A 27925-nucleotide genomic window follows, 5' to 3' on the forward strand; every position below is an offset into this window, starting at 1 on the left:
TCTCCGAGGAGGGTTGAGGTTCAGAATTCAGCCTCACGAAGCCATTCTAGCAGGAACTAGACTGAGATATGCTTCCCTCAGAAGCAGGGGGATGGAGTGTGTGGATGTGGAGCTCCTGCACGAGCGAATGTGGTAGCGGCCCTCATTCATTGTACTTCCTGGAACACCATTGCCTCCTTTCTGTATTGGAAGTGAGTTCTGGTTCTAAGAAAAGCTGTCAGCACCCTCATGTTACCTCCCCAGTAGTGGAGGTAACATGCTTACTTAGTGTTCACTTCCAGTCTTGCTACCTGCTGTGTCCATGGGAATTCTGTGCTCCCGGGGCACTGTGGATTTTATTTGTGGATGGGTGGCCAGGAATGGTTGATGTTGTGCATGTCTGCCCTGCTCCATCGTCCTTTCAGACTTCACTTATTGTACATAAGTTTAAAGATAAAATAACCAGGAGTTTCAGGATAGCCACGGCTGTGCATTAAGCCATATAGGGTCCAGGCACGAGCTGAGCTGCGGGCTTTGTGAACGCTGTATGCGGGTGGGACAGTGAGGAGGCCCAAACTCACCGATGGTACATCCAGTTCCTACAGATGCTGAACAGAGTCTGTTCTCAGCAAGGGGGGCCAAGGTTCTCATTTCACAGGTTATTGTCAGTACTGCCTTCCTTGGGCTTATGGGAAGGGCAGCGGCCTGGAGGGAGATGGACCCACACACTTTGCATGCCTGACCTCACACCTCCTTCTCAGGGCTAGCTGAGTCTGCAGAGAAAGCAGTGGTGCCTGTCCAGTCTCTGAATCTGGCTCCCTGGCCCCTACCCTCTTTTTGTCCTCCCCTTGGGCAGCACTAAAGCCCTTGAAGAGAGGGGTGTTGAAAGTTTGCACACGAGAGAACAACAAAGAGGGGAGACTTGTATTCTCATCATCTCTGTGCTAGATTCTGCCCATGCTTACTCAACTTTGAACATCAAACCAAAGGCTGGAGTTAGCATTCCCATTCTCCAGATTATAAAATAGGCACGCAGAGGTTGAGTATCTTGCCCTGTCACACAACTGGTGAGGGCACAGCTGAGACTTAAACCCCCTATAGTCTGATATGGAGCCCATATGCTGTGCACCATGAGATGCCAACCCTGATGGGAAAGCAAGGAGTGGGAGAGAGGAGCTGCCCTAGACTGAGCCAGGCACACAGAGGTGCACACACACAGTACACATATATACACACACATGCACATGTGCTCTCCCCACCCCCGTGTTCATTTCTGAAGCTACAGAGGTGGGTGGGAGCTAGGAGAGGAGCCAGGAGAAGCTCAGGGAGGAGGGTGGCAGCAGAGGGCAGGGGTCTCTTAGGGGAAAACACCACACTTACCATGAGACCAAGATGACACCCTGATGAGAGTGTGTCAAATCCTAGATTTCTCTCCTTAGCCCAGAATTTGATTCTTCAGTGCTCTACCCAGATTCACTCCTGATTTACACCTTTCTAGGGCTTGAGTTTTCCTGCGGAGACCTGAGCTAAGAGTATGAGTTATCTGGCCCTGCTGGACCCTTTTGCTTTCAGTGATAAGGGGGGAGTGAAGTATGTGATGTGGACTTCAGATTGGTATGAACACAAAATTTATTAGAACAAGAGGCCAAAAAACCATGGAGGGGATTTGTGTCCATATCCCCAGAGAACTTAGGGAATTTCTCCCTGTTTGTATACTTAATCTCTTGTCCTGAAAGTAGAGGATTTCTTTAACTAGTTATATGTACTCTGATTATATTCTTTGGGAGTGTATGCACTCAGTAGGCTTCCTCTAACCTCCCTCAGAGCTGAGGTGGAGTGTGCAGTGGCTACATTTGTTCTCCAGTAGCTGAGATGCTATTTATTTATTTTATTTTTTAAAAGACTTTATTTATTTATTCATGAGAGACACACACACACAGAGGCAGAGACACAGGCAGAGGGAGAAGCAGGCTCCATGCAGGGAGCCCAATGTGGGACTCGATCCCAGGACCCCAGGATCACGACCTGAGCTGAAGGCAGACGCTCAACCACTGAGCCACCCAGGTGCCCTGAGATGCAATTTATTGATGAAGCCTCTAAGTGTGTCCTCTGGTGTGTGCTGAAAGTTGACCTCTTTGTTTTTTTTTTTTAATTTTTATTTATTTATGATAGTCACAGAGAGAGAAAGAGAGAGAGGCAGAGACATAGGCAGAAGGAGAAGCAGGCTCCATGCACCGGGAGCCCGACGTGGGATTCGATCCCGGGTCTCCAGGATCGCACCCTGGGCCAAAGGCAGGCGCCAAACCGCTGCGCCACCCAGGGATCCCAAGTTGACCTCTTTGTAAAGCTTCGCCCACACTCCCTGCAAACATAGGGCTTCTCCCCTGTGTGTGTCCTCTGGTGTGTGATGAGAGTTGACCTCCGTGTAAAGCTTCGCCCACACTCCCTGCAAACATAGGGCTTCTCCGTGTGTGTCCTCTGGTGTTCGTTGAGAGTTGACCTCTGTGTAAAGCCTCGCCCACATTCCCTGCAAACATAGGGCTTCTCCCCTGTGTGTGTCCTCTGATGTATGCTGAGATTTGACCTCTGTATAAAGCCTGTCCACATTCCCTGCAAACGTAGGGCTTCTCCCCTGTGTGTGTTCTCTGATGTATGATAAGATTTGTTCTGTGTATAAAGCCTCGCCCACACTCCCTGCAAACATAAGGGTTCTCTCCCGTGTGTGTCCTCTGATGTCTGCTGAGATGTGACCTATCATTGAAGCCTCGCCCACAGCCTCTATATTTGACTCTTATAATTCTTGTCATTCCTACCCCCTTGAATAATTTGCCTGTGTCCTCTGGATTCAATTTCTGTGAGCCTGCGCTGGGCTCTTCCTTCACTATTCCCTCACACGTTGTTTGCCCTTTGCACGGGGTGGAAAAGGCCCTTGAAATTCTTCTCTGCCTTATACTTTTAGGCAAAGGTTTGAACCTTTCTTTGCCCTCTTGACCTTTAGCTCTGTCATTCCAGCGCTGTGGATCAGAATGTTGCTGCTGCTGCTGATTCTGACAACCTGGGCATGGATCTTTTGGTCGGAAATGTTCTCTTACAGATATTCGTGGGAGGATCTGAGAAGGGTGATTGTGTTCCAAATGCTGGCTGAGGAATTTCTGACTGGAGAAGGCAGAGAGCAGGATGGACATGGATGTATCTCTGGGTTAGGTTCTGCTGAAAGAGGAAATTTTTGGTCAGGTAGATGTTGACAAGACTGCCTATGTTGTATGCTTATTCTCCTGGTAAGGCCACTCTAGTACTCATTTTCATTGTGTAGACAATGCAAGCTCTGTCCCCTGCCAGATGTTCTTTCACTTTGTCATTCAATTTTTACTTACTACATCTCCTTACTAAGTCCAGAAAGCCTATATCAAGAGCCTTTTCTACGTATTGCCCAGACTAGGTACCTTCAAGTAGCATCAGAGGCAGCTTCTCTCCTTATATAGATGGAAGTAGAGTGACCTTTCCCCACATACAAGTACCTTCTAAGTCATATGACTCTGAAAGTGTCTGCACTGATTTTATTCCTTTGAGAGGCAACAACTCTCTTGATGACTTAGATGGAATGTGTGAGTAAATATGAACTTGAATCTCCCCATTTAAAAAGACATATTTAATCGGGGACCAATATGTGTCTGGATCTCTATCAGAAAGTGGGATTTAGGTTAGATGAGACAGAGTAGTTCAGGTCTCATGGACTAAAGGGCCCTGGCTTCTGCTGCCCCAGTTAGGTCATAAATTGCTTCTCTTTTAGTTTTCCACAGATCATAATGTATAAACATACCCTTAATACTGTATTTATTTCATTCAGTCTTAGCCCATTTCAAATACAATAGGAAGTCCTGTTTCAAAATATTTCCCCAATCAATTATGGGGATATATATCACACCCCCGACTGCCATCCATCTGCCAACCCACCATCTCCTCTCATTTAAAGATGAAGTAATCTCGGAGGGGATTCCCCACTGCAGTCTTTCTCCAAAATTAACCAGAGCATCATCTAAAAACAGAGAACATGGTCACTCTCCAGTTGAAAACTGCACAGTTGTTCCACGTCATTCCGGAAAATCCCCAGTGTGTGGGCGTGGACCATACGCTCTAGGGCATCTGTGTATCTACCTGGCCTCCACTCTTCCCCTCTATGCTTCCTCCATCCGAGTGGGTGCTCAGCCACATACCACACACACTCCACCTCTCTTGTGCCTCAGAGCAGCTGTCCTAGTGGGCTCCCTCTGCTTGGAATCCTTTGCTCACAGGTGTTTGCACATCCCACATGTTATCTCCTGAAAGAGCCTTAACCTGTCCAAGCTCTGTTGCACCCCTCCCCTCCGCCACTGGTCCCCAGGCACTTTCCCAGGATAATTTTTATTTTCAAAGCACTAATTGCTGTGTGATGTTATGTACACATACGCATATGTATATGTGTTTCCCTCGTTCATTCAGTCATCAGCTGCTGAAGGGCAGTGATTCTGAAAATCTCGTTCAATCTGTATCTCCAGCTCCTGGATGGCTATCTGGCACAGAGTAGGATCTCACAGCTAACTGAACTATGAGTGAATACAAACCAACATACACATATCATTTAGAAATATTGAGCAAATTAAGAAGAAAGAGCTAAAAGGGCAGAAGAAACTGCCTTGGTGAGAGAGCTGGTAGGTACTTGAAAACTTGGTTTTTGCCTCTAAGGTGGTGTTTTTTTAAATCAGTATATTTGTTATATATTTTGTGTATGAAGTACTTAAGAAATCAGAACAAAAATTAAAAATTTAAAAATTGTTCCTAAGAGTCCAGTGTATAAGAAATGAAGCCTTATTTCTGGAGCATCTGAACTGCAATCGTACTGACGTTAGACAGGATTTTACTCTAAGAGCTGGACTGTGGAAATTGCCAAGGAGAATTCTTCCTTTTCTTTTGGTTCTGAAGACCCAGTGCTGCCCACCTTTCCCTGCTGTGAGCTCGCTCTTCCACTTGCTTCCCCACTTGATGCCCAGTTCCTGGCTGTACTCGTCCCCGTACCAGACCAGCAGTTCGCAGCTGGCCTGATGACCCGGCTGTTCTACCGGTTCGGTAGAATATCTGCCTATGATATTGAAAGGCCACTAGTTCTGCTCCTCGTCATCCCTGGCACAGTTCACATACCTGGGAAAGAGGACCACAGGAGATAAGTTCCCACTACCTGTCAGATCCACCTCTGATGCTGAAGGCTTCCATGCTGTGATGCTGCCCACTCCCCCCACTGCTCCTCAGGGAATGGTCTGTTCACACTTAAGCCTCCCTCATAGTATCATGAATTCCTATCTCTACATTCTGCTTACTGCCCTCAGCCTGCCTAGAATGCTTTCCAAGGTTGCCTGGTTAACCATTTTCCAAATCCCAATTCCAGACTTCCACCACATTGATTAGTTACAAAACCCAGTGGACATGTAGTTTCTCTAAACTTTAAGTTCTGTTTTATACCATAGAACTTGTTGCTTGATCATAGACTCTGCTTCCAGATCATTACACATCCTTCCATACTCAGCCCAAGTCTGTCTTCCTTTGAGAGGCCTTTCTCCAATATCCCTACACTGTACCTGAAGCATCATTCACGTGCTTCCTCTGAGTTCCCACAGAAAATTGGAGCTCGGGACGCCTGGGTGGCTCAGTGGTTGAGTGTTTGCCTTTGGCTCAGAGTGTGATCCCAGAGTCTCAGGGATTGAGTCCAACATCAGGCTCTCTGCATGGAGCCTGCCTCTCCCTCTGCCTATGTCTCTGCTTCTCTCTCTCTCTGTCTTTCATGAATGAATGAATGAATGAATGAATGAATGAATAAATAAATAAATAAATAAAATCTTAAAAAAAAAGAAACTTAGAGCTCTCTTTGTCTGAGCACAATAATAGAGAAAAACAATATTTTATTCACATAATGGATCCCCTGATAACATGTGAGCCCCTCAAGGAAAGGGGCTGGATCATGATGCACAGAAGCCTGTGGCCATACTGCAGCCTATTTCTACGCCATCTTCAGAACCAGTTCTATTAGAACTTCGGCTAGGACGAGCTGCTGCCCTCACATATTAGAGGTTATCCCTACGTTGTATACTTCTTGAAAAATAAGGAAATTATAGTTAAATATTCCCAAGATCAACTGTCTACTGTCTATCTGCAATGTCCTCCATAGGACATGAGTTGTATAATGTGTTTAAGTAATAAACTCCACTATAGAACATAGTAAGTGCTTATAAATGTTGATAAAGTGTGATAGATAGTGTAGATAGTGTAGATAGATAGTGTAGATAAAGTGTGAATCTAGTATTCCTCATGAATCTAGGCTCTTCGGGGTTGACTCTGCCAACACACTGTGTCCAATTTTTATCTAGCATATTTTGAGGACATATACTATGTTGTCTCCTTTTTTTCCAAAAATATCTCTTATGAAAAAGCATTCCATGATGAAAAAAGAGCAACAGAGGATTGAGGGAGATCACTGAAGGAGGCATGGAAGGAAGGAATGGAAAGAAGGAAAGGAACATAGGGAGATGAATGTCCTCTCTGGAACTCAGAACTCTATTGCCCTTACCTCATCCAGTTTGCCCAAGAGTTATCCTTATCCTTTCCATCCACATACTCATAGCAGTTTCTCCCTTTGGTGATCTGAGTTTGAGAAAGAGAAATTAAAGACATTATGTGTGTGTATGTGTGTGTGTGTGTGTGTGTGTGTGTGTGTAGATAACAGGGAGTATTTTACTCTCCTGTGGTCAATGCTCTTTCAGCCTGCATGGGATCAATCCCTAGTGTGCTCCTTAGTCATCAACTACATATTTGGATCACTTTGTCAACCCAGAGCTGGGGTTCTGCAAGGGAGGAGCCTCCTATTGTGTCTGTAGTACTGTGTTCCTTCTTATCAACTCTGATCTTCAAGTAGGAGTTCCAGGTTCATGCAAAGTCCACTCAGTACATAGAGCTAACCATGTTATCCCCATCCACATAGAAGGTGATGTCTTACCACTCCACAGGAGGGATGTGGGAGGCCAAAGGATGGGGGAAGAGGTAGATTATTCTCAACAAACAGGAGTATCCGCTGTTGGCTGCCTCTTCATCTTCTGTGATTTGGCCCTCATAGGGGCCAAAGTGTAGACCCAATGGCAGATCGGATGCCTAGTTCCATACTCCAAGCCCAGCCTGAGGGATGCTTGATGTTCTGATTCTCAGACCAGGGGGCAGAGTGAGGGCTGAGTGATTGGGTTGTCCCTTGTCCACTTCACTGTCCTTTACAAATGTAGGGGGCCCATGAACAGTACAACTGTCAATGAAGAAGGTCTGTCACTTCTCACAATCTGGAGGTGAGAGCAACAGGGATTAGGAAAGGGATAGTACATGTTCTTGGACCTAAGTAGCTTCAGAAAGAAACACTCACTCAGCCTGTACTAGTCACTAGAGGAATGGAATGATTTGGGGACCCAGTGACAAGACGAAGTTACTGTATCAGGAGAGAACAATTTTCTTTGAGAGTGGGCCCAAGGTGGTCACTTACAGAGGTAGTCATCATCCTGGGGCTCGCTGACCTCTTGGTATGCAAGGCCCTTTCTTTCTTGTAGGCTATACATCTTTACTTCAACATCCTTTCTCCTGAGTTCTGAGTTGGAAAAGAGTACGTGAGTGAGGTTGGTGGGATCTGGAGTGTTACTCCCTGTTTTGTCAGAAAACATGAAATCTCCAATAAATTATGACTTGTCCTTCTATATACTCTGTTCCCTGCCCTCCCCAAACTGTTCAGAGAGTAAGACTCCATATTGACTATAGATGGATAACTCCTTTTAGTTTCTTCCCATTATCAGGTTAATCTTGCAATCTTTCCTCTTAGAAAATGGTTCATTCACTTATTTTTTCATTCTGTAAATATTTTTGAGGGCACATTATGTGTTAAGCATTGAACATGGGCCTGGGCATTCACCACCAAGAAAGTATGGTCTTTATTATCACTGAGGGATTGGACAACGTGCATATGTCAATTATTTTATGTTTAATTTAATGCTTTCAAGCAATACATGAACTATGTATCCTTATCTTCAGTTTACAGATCAGCATTCAGGAGCCCAGATAATTTATAAGATTTGTCCAAGGCCTCAATGTTAACTACCAGATCTCAGGTTAGTCTAGCTTAAACCCAGGCCTAGCCAAAGTCTATTCCATATACCTACATTGTATTCATTAACCTTCTGGAGGACTTGGAGGGACTAAAGTCCTTATATTATTTTTTTCTTACCCAATTTTTGTCTGGTGTGATGTCCAGAGGTACTTGCTTTTCCAGGAAGGGACACTGATTTCTGCCCCTGCTCTGGGCTACTCGTGTTCAGCAACTTGGCTGTTTCTGACAATTCCTTCAAACTAGATTTGTTACTTAATGACACCCTGGGTATTCCCTTTAATATGAGAGTCACATATTAAAAGAGAACATACATTTTTTTAGTCCTTTAAGGCTTATGATGTGTTTCCATGTGCACAACTTTAGTTAATACCTCAACAACTCTTGGCAATATCTGGGGAGTCTGAATACTAGAGGGAAAAGAAAGGGCATATGTGGGTATTGAATTAAAGACTAGAACTCCTGGTTTAAGGCTCTCTCCTTTTAAATTTCTCAAATTGCTCCATAAAAGTGAGAGTGAGGGAGAGAGATTTCTTGGGAAGACTAGTTGGAGAATCAACAAGGTCTATGAAACAAGACAGTGAGGGCTCGTGGAGGAAAAGAGAGGATCTTCTATAAACTAGTGGACATGGGCAGCCCGGGTGGCTCAGCGGTTTAGCGCCACCTTTAGCTCAGGGCGTGATCCGGGAGACCCGGGACCAAGTCCTGCACTGGGCTCCCTGCATGGAGTCTGCTTCTCCCTCTGCCTATGTCTCTGCCTCTCTCTCTGTGTGTCTCTCATGAATAAATAAATAAAATCTTTAGAAAAAAAAACTAGTGGACATTTGATGGAGAAGGAAATGTAGGCAAATGGAGGGAACAGTATACATCTGGAAAATGAAGTGATAGAATGGAGAGAAAGGGAAGGAAACAAAAAGATTGGCAGAAATGTAAGTAATAATAATAATATAATAATAATATAATAATAACAATAATAATAAAGGCTGCTAAAGTTGCCACCTGCCATACCCAGGAGAAAATATTTGGACTTAGATTAGCTGGTTCCTGTCAATTCTGTTTGAATAAGCTAGCTCTCTTCTGTTTCCTGATCCATAAATTGGTATACGTACTAATTCTTAATGTTACAGTGAACAGAAAACATTTTAGTAATTATCAAATTGTTTTGTGAGCTATTTAATATAGTATGAATGTGAGATTACAGTCCTGATATCAATTTACTCCTTCAATTGTCCTCATGTTTAAAATCTAAATCACAGTTGTTACTTTGAGCATTCTTTGATCTTTTTACTTCTAATTTAATCTGCAAATGTGGAATTGCTCATGCAGAAAATGTTTAGGGGCTCCCTCTTGGGGGGGGGTTTCTGAAGAGAAAGAGACTGCAGTGCAGAGGCAGGCTACACAAATGATTCTGAACAACATGAGAGCTGTCTAATAAGAGCTCAGAGGAAGGAGCTGTTGCTTCCTCCTACAAATAGGAAGATTTTAAGTCAGTTTCAGATACCTATCTGGAGTTTCTTTTTTTTTTTTTTTTTTTAATTTTTTTTTTAATTTTTTAATTTATGATAGTCACAGAGAGAGAGAGAGAGAGAGAGGCAGAGACATAGGCAGAGGGAGAAGCAGGCTCCATGCACCGGGAGCCCGACGTGGGATTCGATCCCGGGTCTCCAGGATCGTGCCCTGGGCCAAAGGCAGGCGCTAAACCGCTGCGCCACCCAGGGATCCCCTATCTGGAGTTTCTAATGAATATTTTGTAACCTCTGAAATCTTTAAGTCATTTTATTAATTATTTCCCAATCATCAAACCTGAAGCTACTCAGGGCTGGGAGATGGTTCCTCTTATTAGAATGGGAAGCTCTGAGGGTGGGGAGCCTATCTCCTTCATCTGGGACCATCCAGTGTATGAATTGCTAGTATATTGGTAAGTTTCTCTTACTTAGAGGATCTTAGCTCATCTCTCAGTTTAGCATAAATAGAAAAGAATTGAGGTTGAAATCATCAAATGAATTATGTAAATTGTATAAAACTCTGAAAGTTTTAATGAGCTTGTAAGTGATTTAGAAAAGGAAATTGGGATTAGATTGCACTACCACTGGTACTGAGATCTCAGGTATATAATCAAACATATCTTTGCCTCAATTTCCTCATCTATAAATGGTGATATTTATAGTACCCATCTCATAGGGCTGTTGTAAGGTTTAAGTAAGTTTATTTAAATGCTTAAAGTCTGAAATACAGTGAAAATAAAACAAGTCGTAGCTAATATTGTTGCTGTTCTTACTAGCTATTTAACTGATGACGATATTGGATATTGTGCTAAAAAGATCAGGAAAGGAAGGCATCAGTTCCTGGGATACTCTGTATATTCTCCTACTCTTACCAGTGTTTAAATCCATGAAAAAGTTTTTCTTGTCAACAGGATTTGGAAAATACTCACCTTCTGGTGTTTACTCTGCTCCATTCTGAATGCCACCCAAGAAGGTTTGACTATAAAGTGATGAGAAATCAGTGTTTTGGTTGGTAAATGTTTCCAAATTCCAGAGGCTCTCACTAGAGACACAGAATTCTTAACTAGGGAGTGACGAGTACATGGATTATAAAAGGGTGATTGGAAAACAGTTTCTGATGTATCATCAAAGCCTATGCTGCTATTGATGGCATGAACTAACTGTCCTAAAATGTTAAAGAAGATAAACAAAATCTCATTTATGCTTCATCCTATGTTCATAAGTTATCTATTGTGCCTATTAAAATATGTATCTATTGACTGAACTTCCATGGCAAAATTGCTCTGCAAACTGTGAATAGAAAAAACTACCTCATAATAATAAAAAAGTCTATCTCCAACATTATACTCTGCAGTTAAAAACTGAAAGCTTGGGATCCCTGTGTTTTGGCCCAGGGCGCTCGATCCTGGAGACCCGGGATCGAATCCCACGCCGGGCTTCCGGTGCATGGAGACTGCTTCTCCCTCTGCCTGTGTCTCTGCCTCTCTCTCTGTGTGACTATCATAAATAAATAAAAATTAAAAAAAAAACTGAAAGCATTTCTTCTAAGATCAAGAACAAAGCAAGGATGCCCAATCCTACTACTTCTATTCAACATAGTACTGGAAGTCCTAGCCAGGGCATTAGACACCACCCGCTGCTGTCCCCCACCCCCGCCCCTGACCCCGGACACACACACAAAAAAGCCGGGGGGGGGGAAATAAAGGGCATCTGATTTGGAAATAAGTAAAATTATGCTTATTCACAGATGACATCATCTTTTATGTGGAAAATCCTAAAGATTCCACAAAAACACCTGGTAGAACTAACAAATGAATTCAGCAAAGTTGTAGGATACAGAGCTGACACTAAAAAATTAGTTACATGTGGGGCGCCTGGGTGCCTCAGTTGGTTGAGTGTCTGACTCTTGGTTTCAACTCTAGTTGTGATCTTAGGTTTGTGGGATCAAGCTCCACCTACGTTGGAGTCTGCTTAAGATTCTCTGCCTCTCTTTGTCCATCTGCCCATCCCCACACTTGTGATCTCTCTCTCTCTAAAAAATAAATAAATAAAATCTTTTAAAATTTAGTTGTGTTTGTATGTACCAATAGTAAAGTATCCAAAAAGGAAATTAAGAAAACAGTCCTATTTATAATAGCACTAAGAGGAATGAAATTATTAGAAGCAAACTTAACCAAGGAGGTGTAACATTTGTACACTGAAAACTACAAAACATTGCTGAAAGACTTTAAAGAAGACACAAGTAAATGGAAACACATCCCATGTTCATGGATTGGGAGTCTTAATATCATTAAGATGTCCTTCCTGCAAAGCTATATACAGATTTAATGCAATTCTTATCATAACCCAATGGTATTTTTTTTGGCAGAAATAGAAAAAGCCATCCTAAAGTTAATATGAGATCTCAGAGGACCCTAAATAGCCAAAACAATCTTGAGAAAGAAGAACAAAGCTGGAGGCTTCACACTTTCTGATTTCAAAACATATTACAAAGCTACAGTAATCAAAACAGTATATTATTGGCATAAAGACAGACATATAATCAGTAGAACAGAATAGAAAGACCATGTAGTTTAATAATCTTCATAAAGGATGCCAAGACTACGCAATGGGGAAAGGACAATCTTTTCAACAAATGGTGCTGGGAAAATCAAACATCCAGATGTAAAAGAATGAAGATGGCTTGAAAAAGAAAAGCAAATTTGGAGGCATCACAATTCTGGACTTCAAATTCTATTATAAAGCTCTAGTGATTAAGACAGTATGGTATTAGCACAAACATAGATACATAGATCAATGGAACAGAACAGAGAACCCAGAAATAAATGCATAACTATATGGTCAATTAGTCTTCAACCAAGCCAGAAAGAATATCCAATGGGAAAATGACAGTCTTTTCCACAAATGGTGTTGGTAAAACTGGACAGCAACATGCAAGAGAATGAAACTGGACCACTTCCTTACATGAAACACAAAAATGAAATAAAAATGGATTAAAGACCTAAATGTGAGACTTGACACCTTAAAAATCCTGGAGCAAAGCACATGCCATAGCCTCTTTGACATCAGCCATAGTAACTTCTTTCTAGGTATGTCTCCTCCTCCTGGGGCTTCTGGGTATCTCAGTGGGTTGAGCGTCTGCCTTTGGCTCAGGTCATGGTCCCTGGGTCCTGGGATTGAGCCCCACATCGACCCCACATCAACCCCACATTGAGTACCCCGCTCTGTGGGGAGCCTGCTTCTCCCTCTCCCTCTACCTGCCACATGCCCAGCTTGTTCTCTCTCTCTCTCTGTCAATAAATAAATAAATAAATAAATAAATAAATAAATAAATAAATAAAATCTTTAAAAAATAGATATGTTTCCATAGGCAAGGGAAAGAAGAACAGAGCTGGACACAGCACTTTCCCATTTCAAACTATGTTACAGAGCTACAGAATTAAAACAGTGTGGTTTGAGGGTACCTGGCTGGCTCAGTAAGTTAAGCATCTGACTCTTGATCTCAGGGTCATGAGTTCAAGCCCTATGTTGGGCTAAAGACAGGGTGTGGAGCCTACTTAAAAAAAACAAACCCACAACAGTGTGGTTCTGGTATAAGCTGATGGAGCAGAAGAGAGAGCCCAGAAGGAAATGCAATCTGATATGGTCAACTGATCTTTTTTAAAATTTAATTTTATTTAAATTCAGCTAAGTAACATATAGTGTATTATTGGTTTCAGAGGTAGAATTCAGTGATTCATCAGTTGCATATAACATCCAGTGCTCATTATATCACGTGCTCTCCTTCATGCCCATCACCCAGAATTATTAATATTTGCATATAAATTTAGAAATGTGTTCAGATTTGCAATAATTTTTACCTACATTTAAGATAAAGAAGGAACAGTAAGAAATAAACAAGATCTCAAAATACCTAGAAGATTATTGTCCTGAGAACTGTTGAACATATAGGTGACTTGAGGTTTGAATTGAAGATTGAAAGAAGAAAGGGGCAGGGGTGCCTGGGTGGCTCAGTCGGTTAAGCGTCTGCCTTCAGGTCAGCCCGAATCGGACTCTCTGCTCAGTGAAGCACCTGCTTTTCCCTCTCCCTCTGCCTGCCACTCTGCCTACCTGTGCTCTCTCTCAGTGTCAAACAACTAAATAAAATTAAAAAAAGAAGGAAAGAAAGAAAGAAAGAAAGAAAGAAAGAAAGAAAGAAGAGAAAGAAGAGAAAGAAAGAGGGCAAAGAGGTCAACACCCAAGAACTAGGTATCTTCCATGGGCAGAGAAAATAAGACACCTTGTCATAATTGCACCTTATTACAGTGGGCTACATGCTCAGCTTATAGCATAGTAGAATAATGTAGATCAGATCTAGTATGTGGTTAGGAAATAAGGTATAGGGATGCCTGGGTGGCTCAGAGGTTGAGTGTCTGCCTTCAGTTCAGGGCTTGATCCCAGGTCTGGGGATCGAGTCCCACATCAGGCTCCCTGCATGGAGCCTGCTTCTCCCTCTGCCTGTCTCTGCCTCTCTCTCTCTGTGTCTCTCATGAATAAATAAATAAAATATTTAAAGAAAAAAGGAAATAAGGTATAGATTCAGATTTGGGCTTAGGGTCAGGGTCTGGGGTTAGGGGTTTGGGGTCAGTTAAGTTTAAACTTAACCCAGGGTTAAGTTTAAAACACAACTGGCTTTCTTCCCCTCCCCCCTCCCGGGGCCTCCAGGGTGAACAGGACTTGCCCAGGGTCACATGCGAGTCCAGGATTGAGCTGAAGCGTTGGTTTTCTGCCTTTCGGTTCTGGGCTCTAAGAGAAGAGTGAAATGTCTACATGGTCACTATTTCATATCCAACTCAACGCCAGTCAAGGGTTGTAGAGGGTGTCAGAAGCATGCTCTTTCCACTCTCCCACCTGGGAAGAGTGCTGGTGGCACCATTCTGCCTGGGTAGTTCCAGGTGCCCGTACAGCCCTGACCCCTGAGGGCACTCAGTAGACACATGTGCATTTATACAGGACTGTGTGCATGGGCCCAGCAGTCCCTATGTGCACCCTTCTTGCAGGCTTGAGGCCTTCCTAGCACCCTTCACTTGAATGTACTGCAGTTTGCTTATTATGGATTCATCTGTTGAAGGACATCCTGATCTTAGGTTTTTAGCTATGATGAATAGAGCTACTGTACATAATCACATGCTAGTTTTTGTGTGGAAACAGTTTTTCAAAGCTGTTGTCTAAATACTAGAAATGTGATTATTGGACCCTAAGATGAGATTTATTTAGCCTTGGAAAAAACTTCCAGACTGTCTTCCAAAGCAGCCATATATACATCCCCCACACGAAGGAGCATTTCTGTCATATGGCACCCTCCAGCAACTGGCATTCTCATTTTTTTGACTTTAGCATTTCTAATAAGTATGTAGCAGTACCCCACTGTTGTTCACATTGGTGACTTCATAATGATAGAGGATGTAGAGCATACTTTTGTAGGCTTATTTATTAACTCTACATCTTCTTTGTCCAGATGTCTGTTCAGATATTCACCCATTGTTAATTACGTTGTGTTTTTAATGTTGAGTTCTGAGAGTTTTTTGTATAGATTGGATAAAAATCAAATAGTTTGAATATCAGGTGTGTGTTTTGTAAAGATTTTATTATAGTTTGTGAGTTGTCTTTGAGTTCTCTGGGCAAAATCTTTCCCAGAGTAGAAGTTTTTAACTTTATAAAGTTCACATTATCAGTTTTTTTTCTTCTCTGGATCAGTGTTTGATGTTGTGGTTAAAACGCATCCCCAAACTCAAAGTCATGTAGATTTTCTTCTTTGTCTTCTTTTTGATTTTTGATAGCTGCGTGTTTTAAATTTATGTAAATGTTGAGTGAATTTTTGTGGAAGTTGTAAAAATTTTGTCCACATTTCACTTCATATCATATGGTTTCCAATTTATTGTTCCTTAAGTATTTTTGGAGAAGCTGGGATATTGTACTCCATTTCAGTGAGAAATTTCCAAGGCTTATTAGGGACCCTGGAAGGAGGCAGGCGCCTCCACGGAGCGAGCGCACCGCAGCCCGCACGGCTTCCTGCAGCGCCTGAACTGCCCGCAGGGGGCGCCCGAGCCCAGCTCCCGGAGGATCCGGGCACGCGTGCGCAGTCGGGCTTGTCCGCCTGCAGCAACGGGAGCCCGCCTTGAGGAGGCTTCGGGAAGATGTGGGGCGGCGAGCACGCTGACAGGAGCCCCGGCCTCCTCAGGACCCGCTGCGAGGCTTCGAGAGGGCGTGGAGCCCTGTCCACACAACAGGAGCCCGGGCTCCTCAGGCCGCTTCGAGGCTTCCGGAGGACGTGGGGCGCATCCACAGAACAAGAGCCCGGCTTTCCTCAGGACCCCCCGTGAGGATTCGGGAGGACGTGGGGCAGCGTCCACGCCGACAGGAGCCCTGCCTCACAGGACCCACGGTGGAAGAGGTGGGTTAGGATTAGGGTTACGGGTTAGAACTTGGGGAAGTCATAAGGGTTAGAACACGGGTTAGGGTTAGGGTACCCGATAGGGTATGGGTTAGGGTAAGCGTTAGGGTTAGGGTACCTGTAGGGGTTAGGGTACGGATAGGGGCTAGGGTTAAGGGTTAGGATTTAGGGGTTAGGGTTTGGGTTTAGGGTTAGGTTAGGTTAGGTTAGGGGTAGGGTTTGGGTTAGGGTTAGGTGAGGGTGAGGGTTAGGGGTTAGGGATAGGATTAGGGGTTAGGGTTAGGTTTAGGGATTAGGGAATAAGGATTAGAGTTTGTGGTTGAGTTTAGGGTTAGGGTTAGTGTTTATGGTTTGGGTTAGGGGTGAGGGGTTAGGGTTTAGGAGTGAGGTGTTAGGGTTAAGGTTATGGTTATGGTTCAGAAGCTCGGATGTTCCAATATGCTGGCATTGGGCAAACCTCCTGGCAGGGCTGAGTTGAGGGCAAACCTTAGCGTGAGGCTGAGGTGCAGGGCTCCGGTGCAGAGTGGTGCTGAACTTGGGACTCCTCTCATCAGGCCCTCTAGATTGTTTGAGCTCTATCTATGTGCTGCTTTCCCAAATGGCACCATATCAATCTGGGTTAGAGGTTTAAGGTTAAGGCCTTGGATCTTGCAAGATCCTATCTGCCTACACAGTAGAGACCTTCCAGGAGGGCTGAATTGAGGGCAAGGCTCACTGTGAGGCTCAGCGTCAGAGTTGATGTGCAGGGGCCGTTGAACGTGTTTACAGGGGATAGGAGGTCCTTCTGATATTTCACGCTGTAATCATCTGGAATTCCAAAAGGCACAATTTCATTCTGGGTGCATGGCCGAGCTTTCTGGTGTCACTCACTTGTCCTCAGTCTCCTGGAATTCAGAGCCAGGATGAGGCCTGCGTCAGGCCAGAACCCAATCTAGGGTTAGGGTTAGAGCCCAGGAGTTTGGAAAGTCTTATCTGCCCGCATTGCGGAGACCTCCCAGGAGGATTGAGTGGAGGGCAAGTCTTAGCCTGAGGCTGAGGTGCACGGTTTGCGCACAGCGGGGCGCTGAGCTTGGGACTGGTCTCAGAAGGCCCTTCAGATTGTTGGCTCTCGCTATGTGACATTCTGCTAAATAGCACCCTATCAATCTGTGTGGGTGGCCAAGCTTTCTTTGTCACACATGTGCCTAAAATCCCTTGGGATTTAGAGCCAGGCTCTGGGGCTGGTTGGGCACACACCCAAACTAGGGTTAGGGTTAAGGCCCAGGAGCTTTAAGGTCCTATCTGCCTGTATGGTGGAGACCTCCCTGGAGGACTGAGTTGAAAGTGAGGCTCAGGTGCTCAGCTGGTGTGCAGGAGGGCGTTGAAATTTGCCCGGACTCAGGGAGGCCTTTGTCTGTCTCAGGCTCCTTTTATCTGCCCCTCATATAAATGGCACTTTTGCCTCCTGGGGTGTCAGCCGTGCTTTTTGCTGTTGCTCACTAGCCTCCATCCATCAAAGTTCAGAACCAGTCTCTGGGACATGGTCAGGGCAGAAACCCAAAATAGGATTAGGGTTAGTGCCCAGGAGTTTGGACAGTCCTATCTGCCCACATGATGGAGACCTCGTGGGAGACCTGAGTTGAGGGCACAGCTCAGCATGCGGCTCAGCCTCAGGGCTGATGTGCAGGGAGCTGTTGAACATGTTGACTGGGCTTAGGAGACCTTTCTGAGTTTTCACCCTGTAATCATCTGCTGGCATTCCAAATCGCATATTTTCATCTGGGTATATGACCCAGCTATCTGGTGTCACTCTCGTGTCATCAATCCCTCAGGATTTAGAGCGAGGCTCTGGGGTTCGTTTGGGTATGTACCTAAACTAGGATTAGGTTTAAGGCCCAGGAGCTTGGAAGGTCCTACCTTCCTACATGGTGGAGACCTACTGGGAGTGCTGAGTTGAGGGTGAGGCTCAGAGTGAGGCTTAGCCTCAGAGCTAATGCACAGGGTGCCGTTGAACATGTTGATTGGGCTTAAGAGGCCCTTCTGATTTTTCAGGCTAGAATCATCTGCTGGAATTCCAAATCGGAGAATTTTATCTGGGTGTATGGTTCAGCTTTCTGGTGTCACTCACATGTCCTCAATCCCTTGGCATTTGGAACCAGGCTTGGGGCCTAAGTTGAGACAGAACCCAATCTAAGGTTAGGGCTAGGGACCAGGAGCTCAGACCTTCTAATCTGCCAGTATTGGGCATTCTGGCAGGGCTGAGTGGAGGGCAAGGCATAGCACAGCAACCCCACACACAGACGTTCATGGTAGCTGTCTTCATGACTGCCTGGACTTGGAGGTGACCAACTGAGAAGTCCTTCAGGAGGTGAACGACTCCCTAGGCCCAGGTACATCCGGGCCACAAAATGTTTTTCGAAGGCGTTGAAAAGAAACGAGGGAGCTACAGAGCCCTGGGGAGCCAGGCATGGGGACCTTCCCCACGTGGGTCTTCCTGACTGAAAGACGCCAATCTGAAAAGGTGACTCCGTAGGTAGATAAGTCACAGTTCTGACTCTGTGTGACCTTCTGGAGAAGGCCAGTCTCTGGAGAGGGTGACAAGATCTGCAGGGCTGGAGAGCAGAGTCTAGAACTGTGGCAGATAGCATCGTGGCCGGACCAGTGTCTAGAGAGGGTTTCTCCCCATCTTTGGGCAAGTTTTAGCAGAAGGGAGTACAGTGAGCACTGTAGTCCACGGAGGCATCGTGTGATTCCAAAAAAATCTTGAGGAAATGTATTGCAAGCAACAGGAGTAGCTGTTGGTTCAGGCTCTGAAGGGAAGGGTGGAGAGATTCAACCAAGGGACATAAAAGTTGGAGATAAATGTCATCTCCCAGAATATGGAGGCATCAAAGTATTCTAGATGACACAGATCATTTCTGACTTGGTGACATTCTCGGAAAATATGTAGACCGAAATAAATCGTTACTGAAAGGGCATTCCGTGAAACTACCCATTCCACTGAAGTTGTGAAATCTTGCATCATGTAAATAATTTCCACATTTCTCTTTTATAATAAACTAAAGATATCCAAATTAATGATTTTGGTGGGGGTGGGGGTATGGGGGAATGATGAATAGACAGGGCCCAAAGTGTTTACTTTGAAAAAATTAGAGAGTGTTTAAAGCAGGTCCGAGTTGCCTCGATACCACAGCTAGGAATAATAAATAGGATGTCGGTTCTATTTTGTTGGGTTTTGGAACTGAGTCCATGATTAAGAGGGACAGCCAGGGGCATTTGTATTGTTCCGCTAGAGGTAAAATTTTGGACCGGAGTAAGATGGACCAGAGTGAAAGCATTTGCCTAGAATGTTTTCATTCATCAAGAATGAGAGTCGGAGGTTTGAATATAAGATATGGTTGTAGTTCTGACCATAAACAATGTGGACTGGCGATGCAGTGGCATTATTCCCATGACCCGCTGGGCAGCTTCAAGGAAACCAAATTCTTTGGGTTCTGGGGGAAGTATGGTTGCAAAGCTGAAACTTAAAGGAATTGATGGATAGGGCACCACCAGAAGTGGAGCCTTCAGCTTATTTGACTCAAGATGGAAAACCTCACCTGGCCTGGACGCGGACAGGGTTGACAGATTGATAGCTTTTTCTTGATTCCCTGGGTGGTGGTGCATGGCTGTTCTTGGTGGAGCAATTTGGTTAATTCCGATAATGAATGAGACTTTGGTATGCTAACTAGTTATGCAACCCCTGAGAGGGCGGCATCCCTCAACTTCTTAGAGGGACAAATGGTGTTCAGCCACCCAAGATTGAGCAATAACAGGTCTGTGATGCCCATAGATGTCCAGAGCTGCACGTGTGTTACACTGACTGGCTGTGTGTGTGCCTATCCTACCCCAGCAGGTGTAGGTAACCCATTGAATCCCATTTGTGATGGGGATGGGGATTGCAGTTATTCCCCAGGAGCAAGGAATTCCCAGTAAGTGTGGGTCATAAGCTTGTGTTAAGTCCCCGCCCTTTGGGATCCCTGGGTGGCTCAGAGGTTTGGCGCCTGCCTTTGGCCCAGGGCACGATCCTGGGGTCCCGGGATTGAGTCCCATGTCAGGCTCCCGCATGGAGCCTGCTTCTCCCTCTGCTTGTGTCTCTGCCTCTCTCTCTCTCTCATAAATAAATAAATATATCTTAAAAAAAAAAAAAAGTCCCTGCCCTTTGTAGACACTGCCCTCCCTTCTACAGATTGGATGGTTTAGTGAGGCCCTTGGATTGGCCCTGCGGGGTGGGCCCAGGGCCTTGGTGGAGGGCTGAGAACATGGTGGAATGTGACTATCTAGAGGATGTAAAAGTCGTAACAAGGTTTCCATAGGTAAACCTGAGGAAGGATCATTAACAAGAATGTGGCAGCAGCCCGGCGGTTGGGGCCGGTCGCTGGCGAGGTGTTCACGGGTTTGGGAGAAGGCGGCTGCTGGCCGGGAGGACACCCGCCGCCGCCCAGGACGGTCTCAGGTCAGCGGACTTCTGCTCCGATCCCGCCTCCCGCCGCAGATCCCCGCCCTCCGTGGCCTGGGTCGCGGGTACGGGGAGGGATGGGGGGGTAAGGTAAGGTGGCGGGTGTGTTCAGAAGCGAGGGGACCCCGCCCGCCCCTGCGGCTTTGGGGGCGGGAAGGGACGGGATTAGGATGGTGTCGGGCGGTGGCGGGGCCCGTGACAGCGAACTGCGGCCTGGGTCACGGGCGCGCAGAGACCAGGGTTTTGCCCTGCGGCGCGTTGGCTGCGGCCGGAGGGAACCGCGTCGTGGCAGCGGCCTGTGGCCTCGTCCCCCCTCCCCTTTCCCCCCTCCTCCCCGCCTTGCAGGTTCCCGACCCCTTGTCCAGGTACCTAGCACGTCCCGGCGGGAGGTTTAAAGACCCTTTGGGAGTCGTCCGTCGGCCTCGGGTCTGGGCAGTGGGGCCGGTCCGGGAAACGGGGCGTGGCAGAAAAGGGGGCGCCCCCTCACCGTCAGGCACTGCACCTTCGTGGGGAACCCGGTGCTAACCCGCAGACGACCTGCTTCTGGGTCCGGGTTTCCTAGGTAGCGGAGCAGCTGCCTCACTGTGATGGATTGGATGTCAGCCCATCCACTCGAGGGCTTTGTCCCTCACCCGCCCCCCTGGCCTCGGTGGGAGCCGGGGTGGGGGCTCGCGGCCTCCCCATCTGTCGCTCCTCCTTCCTCTCGGGCCGCTTTCCGGTACTGGCCCGCCCCGCCCTGCCCGTCGGAGCTGTCGCCAGGGGTCAACCGAAAGGTGAGGGGGGCGCACCGCCGCCTTGTCCCATGTCAAGGTGGCTGGCACACTGACCCTCTCCCGCCCTGCCTGGGTGCTTGGCCCCAGGCTGGGACGGGAAGGGCGCAGGTGGGTGGGCCTAGGCCGACTGGCGTGTGGGCGTCCTGGGGGCAGCCGCGCGGAGCCCTTCCCAGAGGGGACACGAGGCCGGAGGGTGGCGCGTGCCCCAGGGACACCGATCCATGCCATGGCCCTTCCCCTTTGCGGGTGTCGGCCGGGGGAGGCGGGGGTGGGGTGTACGCCCTTGTGCCCCTTTTCCTTCACAGGGTGGGCTGGTTCGACCAGCAGCCAGGTCCCGGCCCTGGCCGCAGCCTCTCGGCTGGGCAGTGCTGTAGTCCCCTGGGTCCCCAGGTGGACCAGGAATCCTTTCCTCGCTGCCGCGGGTGGTTCTCGCTCTGGTAACTTGTACCCCTTGTTCCATCACAACTGGAGTCTGTTCACCAGTACCATGGACCCACCAACTGGGCCCCCAAGCCAACCCTGATGGTGCCTAGTCCACCCCTCTTATTCTCCATTGCCACCCATATTCTTGCATGTACCTGTTTCTCTGTGTCCCACACATGACCTCCTGCTCTATCTACTTCCATCTCTTCGTCTACACCCAATGAGACCTGACTAGGTAATAGGCTAAGATGGGACTGATTCTCATTTGACCACTCTTGTGTTGAGGACTATCCTTGACTTGTTTGCTGTAGTGGTGGCTGTGAAGCAAAGGGTCTCTATCCACAAACGGTGCCAGGTCATGGGGAGATGACACAGGAAGTGCGGGTTTCAGTTTGCGGAAATTTCTATAGCTGATTGGGAATGGCTCCTACCGTCGGGTGTCCCAGGTCTTTGGGGGTGAGGGTGGCAGGATGCCTCAGATGACATTTACAAGTGCACCCTTGCCTGGGGCTGGAACCAACCACTACAGCCTTGGCGGTTTGGAAGGCGCTTGTGGCAGCTGGGGTGGGGGCATGCCCCCTAGTGGTGCAGATGTCTCCGTCCCAGGGAGGAGGGAAAAACATCCCCAAGGCCTCTCTTGGGCTAATTGCACGCACAAGTGTCCACCGGTCCTGAGTAGGGAAATGCTACTGACCTGGTGGATCCAGACAAGGCTGCGTCCCAGCCACCCTGCGATCCCATATTTGTCACACCTGGACTCACCAGAGTGCAGGTTTTCCAGCCCTGCCTGCCTGTCTGCTTGTCTCTGCAACTAAGTTGGAGCTTCTTGCTATATAAGGGCAACACAGAAGGATGTTTGCCATACAATAGCACGACATTCAATAAATCATCTGTTAAATGAATATTGAGGAAGGAAATTGTCAGCCTTTAATGTTTCTGGGCTCTGCTCCTAGGCTTTCACATTGACCCAGGTCCAAATGGCTCTGAAAAACCTCAACACGTGGGCTCTATTTCTACCTCCCTGGACACACACTGCATGTCTGCTTCCTTTAAAAATAAACAGGGATAACTGGGTGGCTCAGTGGTTGAGTGCCTTTGGCTCAGGTTTTTTTTTTTTTTTTTTTTTTTAAGATTTTATTTATTTATTCATGAGAGACACACAGAGAGAGGCAGAGGGCCTGATGTGGGACTCGATCCCAGGTCTCCAGAATCATGCCCTGGGCTGAAGGCAGCCCTAAAGCACTGAACCACCCAGGCTGCCCTGGCTCAGGTCTTGATCCCGGAGTCCTGGGATGGAGTCCCACATTAGGCTCTCTGCAGGGGGCCTGCTTCTCCCTCTGCCTGTGTCACTGCCTGTCTCTGTGTGTCTCTCATGAATAAATAAATAAAATATTAAAAAAAATAAATGAGTAAATAAGTAAATAAACAATTAAACAAACAAATAAAATCAGTCAAGGGCTGCCTGGCTGCTGGCTGGCTGTCAGTGGAGTATGGGACTCTTGGAGTATGGGTTGCAAGTTTGAGCCCTACGTTGGGTAAGTGTAAAATCTTAAAAAAAACCTTCTTTTTTCAATCGATAGATTGATCAGTCACTAAAATAGAACTTGCCAAAAATGAAGATGAGAAAACGAAAGAAAACCTTCCTGGTTCCCATAAGGTTCAAGTCCTACAGCCTTGCACATACTAAAAACAGAAAATAAACTGTTCATTTTCTGCAGTGTCCTTCATCATGAGGACATGCAACCCTTTATGGAAAATGGCCACGAATGCACACGCACAGAAAACCAGACCAAATCAACCCAAACTCTATAGAACCCTGTACCAAATGTTGAGAAAATGCTCCCCCCACCCCCAAACTCTGGCAGGCTACCCATATGATGCTTAGGGAGCCTATACTTGCAAGTGCTCACTTAGGTGGGACACATGGAAGGATATCCTGAGGCTCAGATGGCTGGAATGGGGTGAATGGGGTTCTTTGGACATGCCTGAATGCTGTCTACTATTAGAGAAAGCTGCCAATGAGGCCAAGTGACCAGAACCTAGGAAGCCCTCTGGTGTCATCAGGAAAGCCCTGACTTTTGGGGAGGAATCAATGCTCAGCTCACTCGGGGAGATACCCTGGTCTTCCTTTGGTTGGTTTATTGCTGCAGCTTTTGTTATCTTTGCATGAAACCAACCCTTTTCTGATTGGAAATGGGAAACAACACGTGGATGGGGTATGAGATCCAGACATGGTCATGCTACTTGGCAAGTGGAGTTGTTTTCATAAAATGGGGAGACTGGAACATCAGGTCTTTCATGTCCTCTCTACAAATCTGAGTGAAACAAAGGCTAGAGTTCGTTGGCATCTAGTTTGTGTCTGCATGTCTGTATGTGTTCTAAGTGGGAGAGGTTTCCTCTGCCTCCGGTTTCTATTGCTAACATCCGTTTGTAAAGGAACTCTAGCTCATGAGTTTGTTTGTTTGTTTTTAAAAGATTTTATTTATTCATGAGAGACACAGAGAGGGAGAGAGAGGCATAGACACAGGCAAAGGGAGAAGCAGGCTCCATGCAGGAAGCCCTATGTGGGCTCAATCCTAGGACTCTGGGATCACGCCCTGAGCCAAAGGCAGACGCTCAACTGCTGAGCCACCCAGGCCTCCCTAGCTCATGAATTTAAAGGCAGGCACTGGTAAAAATTGGGCACTGTAGAGCTCAGAAGATGAGCCCAAATATTTTACAAGTTCCCATGATCTGGGATGAAATTCCCTACAAATTCCCCCCATGAGAAAGATGCCTCACAGGATGGGACCCAAGGGATGGTCCAGAGAGATAAGGACAGACCAAAACTTCACACACCTGACCCAACCCCCTACTTCCCAATAGTCAAAATCATGAAGAAGAGGAGGAAAGCAGGTGGACGCCAGAAATCCAAAATCCACTTCTCCCAAGCACAAGCACCAGAACCAATGCCCAACCCACTGCCCGCTCCTCCACCTCTTTCAGAGGGCTGAAGGGCAACCACAGATGAAGCTTGTTTTGCAGGAGGAAAAGAGGAGACTGAGATGAAGGAACAGGTGGAGGTAGAGGCGGAAGGGTGGAAGATGACGGATAAGAAAAAGGAAAAGAGGGATGCCTGGGTGGCTCAGTGGTTGAGCATCTGCCTTGGGCTCAGGGCATGGTCCTGGGGTTGAGTGGAGCCCTGCATGGTGCTTCTCCCTCTGCCTATGTCTCTGCCTCTCTCTGTGTCTCTCATGAACCAATGAATAAAATCCTTGGAAGGGAGGGAAAGAAAGAGAGAAGAAAAGGAATTTAAAGAGAGAGAGAGAGAGGAGTCTAAAACTTCTCCCAGGTGCCCTCCCCCACCTCTCCACCCCTACCAATCACCCCAAGCCATTGGGCCACCTCTTTCTGAGGTTCACGTTGGAGTATCTCCCGGATCAGCAGGCAGGAAGGGGCCCCAGGGCTCTCCTGGACTTAAACTGCCCACTTCAGACTTTCCCAGGGGAGCCTGACAGCGGGAGTGGGGAACAAATCAATTGACTTTTTAGTGGACACAGGGGTGACATATACTGCTTTCAAGCCAATTCAAGGTTGTTGGTTTATTTTAAAAAGATGTGTTTCTGGAGCTATCACAGTCATACATCATACAGATAATCAGCTTTATCTTCTCCCTCCACGTTCACCACACCCCCTCCAGTTGTAAAATTGCTTGATTTTCGGTTTTCTCTCTCTGAGTTACAAACCACTGTGATGGGCGGTGGGATGTGCCTGGCTCCCATCACACTTTGCGAGCCTGGAACGGTGGTGATCAAAATATATCCCTCCATCACCTTTATACAAAGAAACTACGTTTGCTGCCTTGTTATGCAACAGGTACAAAAAAGAAAAGAACTACTTATGCCCTTGTTCCACCCCAACTGACCCTGGATGCTGGATAGTCCAGGCCCGAGGGAGGGGTCTACTCAGCTTTGCTGTTGCCTCAATTGGTTACTTCAGTAGTACCTGTTGTGATTTATCCACAGAAACTACCTAAAATGGTTGATTTGTACGTCTCCTATATTTTCCCTTGTTAAGAGCAAATGGGGGGGATCCCTGGGTGGCTCAGCGGTTTAGCGCCTGCCTTTGGCCCAGGGCGTGATCCTGGAGTCCCGGGATCGAGTCCCACATCAGGCTCCCGGCATGGAGCCTGCTTCTCCCTCCTCCTGTGTCTCTGCCTCTCTCTCTCTCTCTCTCTCTCTCTCTAGATGTCTATCGTAAATAAATAAATCTTAAAAAAAAAAAAAGAGCAAATAGGTAAAATTAAAAAAAAAAAAGGTTTATAGGTAAACCTTTAAAATAGATTCCAAAATCTTTGGTGACCTGAAAGTTAAGACTGACTCTGAATGAAACAGGAAACACAGGAAATTGTAGAAGGGATTTCTGAAGGAGAATTTTTGAAAAGGAATTTTAGGCATGGTCAGGACTGAAATCGGGAGAAGTGAGTTTTACAAGTACACTGGTATAATAAGATTGAGATTTGGCTTTTCTCTCTGTCAAAACAAAGTTTTCTTGCATTGTTAGTCTACTCTTGATAAGAAATTATGAACAGAGAAGAAAAGACAATTTTTTTCTTTACCTACCCAGAACAACAAGGTTCTTATATTCATTTTTATCCGGTCTTTACCTACGTAAGAAAGTGAAAACTTCTCAATATTAAAGGAGCTACATTTGGTGACAACTCTATAACCTCCTGTAGAATCTCCTAGAGCCACCTTGGTGAAACGGGTAATGAAGTTTTCAGTTTTGTAATCATCCGTGATCCTTTGTAGCAAGTGCCTTGAAACCTTCTGAGATGTTTGTTTTTTGGTTGATTGGTTGGTTGGTTTGGTTGGATGGCTTGTTCACTTGTTGGTTCATTCATTCATTTATTTTCAACAGATTCCCAGAAAGTCAAACCGTAAATAGAGTCTGTTGACTAATTAATGTAGTTTATTTGGTATGTTAAGTCACATGGGAAGCATTGTCAAAAAAATGATAAGCCCTCTTAGATATATTGGGTATGTGAGTGCTATAGCTGTTCCAAAAATTAAATGAAATTCCTAAAGTTTTAATATGTTCTGGTACAGTGCCATCACTTGACATTCAAATTGTTTTTTTTAAAGGTTTTTTATTTTTTAAAGATTTATTTATTTATTATGATAGACAGAGAAAGAGAGAGAGAGGCAGAGACACAAGAAGAGGGAGAAGCAGGCTCCATGCAGGGAGCCCAATGCGGGACTCGATCCCAGGACTCCAGGATCACGCCCTGGGCCAAAGGCAGGCGCCGCTGAGCCACCCAGGGATCCCCTTGACATTCAAATTGTTAAAATGCTGTGTGTTACAAAAAATAATCAAATTTTCTTATCGACTGCATTATATTGAACTCTCATAGGGTCTTTAACCATGTCTATTTTTGACTGTCCTTTCATTTACAGGTATTGTTCTGATGCTCTTGCAAAAATATGGTCCAGCTTCAAGAAGATGCACGAAAAGCACTTTTAACAAATACCGGTTTCTGGTCACCCTAAGATCATAAAACTAAAGTATGAATTTCCAGAACTAATGAAAAAGTTGCATTTAAACAGAAAAAGTAATAACATGGAACTGAATGACTTAAGGAAAATGATGATTGGTTTGTTTGTTTCTCTGTATGGAAAAGGATGACCCTTTTGAAGGATTCTTGTTCAAAATATTGTTATCCCCTCATGTTTGCTCTTCCAGATTGAAGGAAACTTTTTCTCTTGAGATATCTATAACTTACAGAAATCTTATGAAAATGTTACTTTGTAAACAAATTAAAATACTTATCTTGTCTCTCTACCTATAACCCTCCAGAATTCAGAAACTCTCAGTGAATATTCTTTCTTTCATGGCAACAGTAAATCATCTGCGTAAATTCGGTGGGCATCTGTTTTTGTTTTAACAAGACACTGTTGGAAGGATTGGTTATATTAAGGCCTTGACTACAATGGCATCTTTTCCCCCACCCCCACCCCAATTTTATTTTTAAAATTTTTTTTAAATTTTTATTTATTTATGATAGTCACAGAGAGAGAGAGAGAGAGGCAGAGACACAGGCAGAGGGAGAAGCAGGCTCCATGCACCGGGAGCCTGATGTGGGATTCGATCCTAGGTCTCCAGGATCGCACCCTGGGCCAAAGGCAGGCGCCAAAC

The 27925-nt window shown here is 45.8% G+C and overlaps 1 long non-coding RNA gene across 5 annotated transcripts in view; it reads left to right on the top strand.

Moving 5' to 3' along the window:
* The window catches only part of LOC140630101 (uncharacterized), a 34173-nt gene extending 6521 nt beyond the window's left edge, over positions 1 to 27652 (top strand). For all 5 annotated transcript variants that reach the window (XR_012027886.1, XR_012027887.1, XR_012027888.1 and 2 more), the window contains one exon: positions 27187 to 27652. This is a non-coding gene — a long non-coding RNA (uncharacterized lncRNA). The remainder of the gene's footprint in view (positions 1 to 27186) is intronic.
* Positions 27653 to 27925: the final 273 nt, after the last annotated feature.

Source organism: Canis lupus, chromosome 3 (assembly GCF_048164855.1).
Source record: "Canis lupus baileyi chromosome 3, mCanLup2.hap1, whole genome shotgun sequence".
Classification (NCBI taxonomy): domain Eukaryota; kingdom Metazoa; phylum Chordata; class Mammalia; order Carnivora; family Canidae; genus Canis; species Canis lupus.